The sequence below is a fragment of the Phalaenopsis equestris genome, unplaced genomic scaffold (genome assembly GCF_001263595.1).
Source record: "Phalaenopsis equestris unplaced genomic scaffold, ASM126359v1 Scaffold000103, whole genome shotgun sequence".
NCBI lineage: Eukaryota > Viridiplantae > Streptophyta > Magnoliopsida > Asparagales > Orchidaceae > Phalaenopsis > Phalaenopsis equestris.
The window spans coordinates 231,872-238,293 of record NW_018164545.1 but is presented as its reverse complement, the minus strand read 5'-3'; positions in this window follow the sequence as shown (position 1 = coordinate 238,293).

The window sequence follows — 6,422 nt, the reverse complement described above, 5'->3', positions numbered from 1 at the left end:
TTTTCTCCAGCCAACAAGTGTCAATCCAATATCACGGCAATTCAAAATTTCAACACAAGTATTAGAAAAATATAAAATGAGAAAAAAAAATTGATAAAAAAAAGAGTTGTAGGTTGGACTACCTTCAACCAGAAAACACAGAAAAAATTACAATTAGTTCATAACATTATGAAGAAAAAAAATGGGGCCAGTTGATGATAAAGCTAAACTGCTTAGATGAGTGATCAAGATAAAAATATTAGATCTCAAGATAGAAAATAAAATCTATAATTAAATATCTTCACAAAGTTAAAACTTTAGAAAAGAAAATAGAAAATAAAGTGTTACCAATCAAATAGTCCAATAACACACTAATATATCTACAAGTAATAAAACTAAAAATATTTCTATCACAATAACATTGTTAGAATAGTTATAGTTACACATAATTCATATAACCTTAACATTCTTTATATCTCCTTCAATGTAGCCTTCTTCCTAAAGTTGTTAATTGTTTCCCTATACATAAAAAATGTGTTACTAAACCATAATATTATAAGGAGTAATAATACTATGAAATATTTGAACTTCAAGTTTAGCACACATTTTGAGAACCATATAATGAAAAGCGTGAAAGAAAACGCTGCATAAATTCTCTAAACTCGGATATTAAAGAATGCACTTCCTCCTCAAGTTTGGATACTCGAGCAAAACTCTTTCCTTCACTACTCTCTTCTGTAGTGGTTATGCTATGTGTGAAAAATTAGGTTGGAGTAACTCCAAACCCTGAGTCTGAACTCCAAACCCTCTGATGTTAATTTTTTTTTTCTGCGAGAAGCTCACAAGCTTGTACCCTGATGTTAATTTTTTTTTTTCTGCGAGAAGCTCACAAGCTTGTACCTAAAGTGCATGTTTGTATTAAATTTATTTTAAAAAAATAAATTTATCAATATACATAATCAAAATTAATTATACCCATCGAAGACTTGCACCTTCAGAAGACCATGATCCATTTTTAATTTATCAATCTGCCTTGTGTGGCCTACACAAATAAAATAAATTAAAAATTAATATATAATGAGTTCAAAACTTAATATCCATAATTGCCTTCTATCTCATACCATTTATTTTTTATTTTTTTTATAGAGCTCGCTCGACCCATTGTATGCGAACATATTTGTTTTTTTGCATTTTCATTATTCTTAGTAGCCCTCTCTTGCAAAAAAAAAATTAGTATAAAGGTTTAAGCCAAGATAAAATAGTATCAAATAACATAAAGTGTATTTTATTGGTCATAACTTGAGTATATTGAGTATATTGACTTACTTAGATTTTTACAAAACTTTAATTAATGTTGAACGTATCATCTGGTTGCGACCATTGATTTACAAATTAACACCACTGCAAGTCATCTACTCCAGTTGGAACAATTTCCATAATCTCTTTAATAGGTCTGTTGTCCCAATATCACGCCTTCAAATTGGTCTTATCATTCTTCCATGTTACACCAAGTGATTGGAGAATCAAGTATCGAATATGCCCTAGGAATTCAAATTTAGACTACATGTAAGGATAAGAATTTAATATCTAGCTTCAGTAATAAATTAATTAAAAATTCAACAATTAATTGAACAATATAGTTATTAGACAAAATATTTGTACATTATCTCCATTCTGCTAACATTCTTCTTTTAAATGGCTTTATGCCCTTATTACACCTATCTGAAAAAAGATATTGAAGACATTGTTGGGTCTCTAGCAAGAACACCCAAATAAGATTGCAAAAGTGTGGATTCTAAATAATTACAAGGCACGCCATTCTCGTTGGCCTCAATGTGTGCCTCCATCCTAGTTGGTAAGTTCTGAATATCGGGACATGTAGTGCAGCCTCTACATCTCACTGTGGTACCCTGATCATCTGGAATATGTAATTACAAAACATTCCTAATACATAATTCATTAACAAATCAAATGAAACAGTGATATAAACCATATGTCAATTGCAAAACTACTTGTGTTAAAAATAGCAAATCAATGCTGACAAATAAGCAAAATACATACCAACGAGCCAAACTCCGTCATCAGAATGAAATGCATGCGCTCTAGTACTATGGAGTGGTTGCCATACTATATCGTGAGTGTCGTTGTTTTCATGCTCTTCGGACTCTGAATGAGCAAGATTAGGGGCTTCAAAAACTCTACTACTATCCCCTTCACTAGACAGGCTCCGTGATACAACTTTTTTTTCTCGGTTCAATAAAGGCCCCCCTGTCATTTCTATATAAAATATATAAATGTGTTAGTAAATTTTAAAAAAATAATTATATTTAATTTATAGCTGAATCAAATTTATTTTAAAATGACTCCATTTTGTTAGTTGAACCAAATATCTCTTGGAACAACATTAAGAAGTATAGAAAGTGCAAATAAATTTAAGAACTCTATGTGATTTAACTTTCACAGCTACATTTCAATGTGAATTTTTATGACCTTGAATGTGGAAAATAGGCTCAAATTGAGATGAAAAATCAAACGGATCTTGTTCCTACTTTTCTCCGGTATGAATTAATAGTGAGAAGTTAACCAATCTATAACCAAATTGATCCTATTTCATACTAATAGCAATTGTGCTAGCCCAATCACATTGGAAAAACACAACTCTAAATATATCAAAATAATTGATATCAATGATATCATTCAATTGACCATAATAAACAAAATTGCCAACTTCTTTGGTATTCACAACACCATAATTTTGAATTTTTTTATTTTTCCATAATCTTTAGTATGAAATTCAAGCCCATTCATGTGAAAACCTTTATGTTTTTGTGCAACTCTATTAGAGCCATTGGCAAATGCTCTTATTTATTTAGATATTGAAGAATCATTAACTTTCCTAATATGCATAAGAGAAATATGACACTACATAATACAATTATCTTTAAAAAATAAGTAATGTATAAAATTTACCTCATTTTTAAACCAATCGCAAAATCTTTCATTGATAAACTTGTTAACATCATACGGTGTAAGATATTACCTTATTTCTTCAGATATCGAAGAATCATTGACTTTCCTAATATGCATAAAAGAAATATGACACTACATTATAGAGTTATCTTTAAAAAAATAAGTAATGTATTAATTTTACCTCATTTTTAAACCACTCTTGAAGTCTTTCATTGATAAACTTGTTAACATCAAATGGTGTAAGATGTGGATCTATGTGTCTTCTTTTCTATGTATTATTAAAAGTTTCTCCGTATGATGCAATATTGTCACAATGTCTAAGCACAGATCTATGAGCCTAGATTAAAGATTTTTCATCCATATAATAGAATGTCACTTTACCCAAAGATAATCCCTCACTAAAAAAATTATAACATAGTTTATCTACATGTAATGAACATTTTGAACATGTGGACTGATGATATGTCTTAAATCCTTTTAAAGATTTTGAACAAAAACTAAACTAGGTTTTGCGACGAATTAAAATGCGGGTGGATGGGTTACTGGGTGATTAGCGGCAAAAGATTAGGCAAAATGTTGTTTTTAAAATCATGCAAAGGAGAGTTTAAAACAGCTCTAATATTTGTGATTTGTGGTTTTTACCATTGCGATTGAGGTGTTTATCACGATAGTTTTATTACCGCCGCAAATACTGCCAAACCTTTATTATTTACCTTTATAAAACTCAAAACTTTTACGTCACATCAAGAATACCATTAATGCTAACATTTTTAGAAGTGAAATACACCCTTTTGATGCACCTATTTTGAGGTGATTTTGAAACTAAATCATTACACATCTAAGTATCAAGCTTTAGGTGTTGTATATAAAATAGATAAAACTTATCCCAAATGCAGCAGCAGAGTTAGTTCAAAAAGGGAGCATAAAAAATTTCAATATGAGGGCACAAACAAGTAGCTAATAAACATCAATTAATAAAAAAATAATTCAGAAGAAAGGAAAGAAAACACTATATTTTTTATGTTGATTGTAAAGAAAATCTTATATATTGATGTAGAAACAGTTTCACATCACAGCAGTAAACAAATAATGATGTATTTAAAATCCTTCTGAAATCTTCTTGACAACATTGTCCAGTGAACAATTACTTCTGCAAATTTTGTTCTTGCTTTTGAAAAGCTGAAATTCAAAAGCTTATGCGAGCAAGATGGGAGTAAGGGTTTAAGTTGCACATACATGGAAGTAGGTGATGCTTCGTAAAACCTATTTCGAATAGGATTTATGAATGGGAAGGGGAGAGAGAAAGAGAGAGAGTTTAAAAAATTATATAATTTGATCCATTGTAAGAGGGAGACAATATTTTAATTTGAATATTGCAACAACTTAAAAGCCGTTGGTGTGGGTGCTAATGTTGAGATTAGTGCAGGGTGAAAGCTCATTGATTTCCGCAGCCCTAGCGGCACAAGAAAATATTACATGCGGAGTATCAATGGTCGGGCGAGAGCTCGGCATTACCGGGCGCTACTTCAGCGTGTATGTTGAGATGTCGCCTGACATTTGGTTGTCCGCATGTGCGGATGACGGACATAATATTTTCACTAGCCGCACAAAGTGAACAAAATTGGCATATAAAACCCGCCACGAGCCCAACCAGGCTCGTAAGCCACTTATTACCCTTTAATCGAGCGAATCTAAAACTCCATCCCAATCATAATTTTAGCCAATTATTAGCATATATAAGAAAATTTGTTGTTACTTGAAACGGAGTTAATGCATATTTGCTAAGATGTTACAAACTGCTCTTTCAATTTTCTCACACTCACAGCAAAAGCAAAATACTTTTGCCCTTTCTAAGTTCGTAAGCAAAGAGTTCAAATTGAAATCAAATGCAAAGTAAGTAACTCAGCATTTTAAAGCAATCAAGGGTTTTTAAGATGATTGTTCTAAAAGCAAAATTCATATATTAACCTGTAAATGGAGACATTGCAAAATCAGAACTTTTTGAATTATTAGCAATCAAATTGCTATTATTGCTACAATTGGAGTCTAGGATTCCAACATTAGGGACCTGAAATTGATAGAAAATGCTTCTTACATTATTTCTTACTCATTATCATATTTATATTATTTGAGAAAAATAACTTTATTTCATGTAAAAAAATGCAACTTAGCAACAAAGTTATTGTCCAACAACACATTATTTGAAGGAATTGTTACTTGATTGATAGGCGAGTTGCAGAAATGATAAATATATTCTCGCATCACAAAGCATCCAAGATCATGGTAGACAATTAGTCATTGTTTCTAAAAATATGCACATATTCCCTTTATGCAAATCATGTGATCAATACATTATTGTAGATTTACTTAAATATGACTAAATTGTTTGATATTTATGTATCTAATACTTAAAATCGTATATTTGCTTATTTAACAAACTAATATCTAAATTACATCAATAGATATCGTATATTTTAGCTATGCTTCTCATGCCCTTCAGAAAAACATACTAATTTGACTATCGTAATGATGCAACCGAGCTAAAAACCATACTTGTGTACTAAATTTAACTTTGTCTTGTTCATCATGTTCAATTTTTTTGACAATGGCTCATAGTCCATCATGGAATTGTGCTTTGTATATAGTTCCATCAAAGTCAGATACAATATTCATGCTGAAACTATCAGTTGTTTCTTCTTCTCATTGAAAGTGAGTTTTCTAATATATAGTAATGGAGCTACAATAAATAGAAATTGATCAGATTAGCTTACATGGAGAGACTTATTTTGATAAATAACACATGCACAAATGAAAAACATGCTTCTCACTATAAAAGGTAAATATCCAAAAAGATTAAAATTTTAAGTTTTTTTTTTTTGTAACAAAGTACACGCTGCTTAATCTAAACCAGATAGAACTTTGAACAGGTTGAGAACTCTCAAGTTTCAAGTCAAAGAAATTTGAAAAGGTTGGAACATAATACACGTTTCTTAATCCAGTACTATAAAACATGTTGATGTGTAAGTTCTACTGAAGGATCATAAACTCTATTAAAAAAATTAGAAACTGCAAAGGTTATGTTGTGTTAAATTTATAATTATGAGCACCCGAATTAAAACATTTGCACTCTTCATATTAAAGCCTACTTGTCTAAATGTCGTAAAGTAGTTAGAAATATCAATTCCAGAATCAATTCGACTTTAATTTTTCCTTTTGATTTTTAAAAACCACAAAAAACGGAGATCTGCTTAGAGAAAACTTGAAGAATGTATTATTATCCTTTCTGCCTCTCTGTAAATAAATCATAATTCTTTAATCCTTTAAATATCTTAATAAATTCATTTGATGAAATAGAAAACAAAAACTGAGCACCACTACCCAAAATCTTGAAACCTTTATCAATCTCTTAAAAGAGGAAAGGCAAGAGTGGAAGGAGGCAGGAGGAAGCTTAATTACCTGAGCAAGAGCGACAA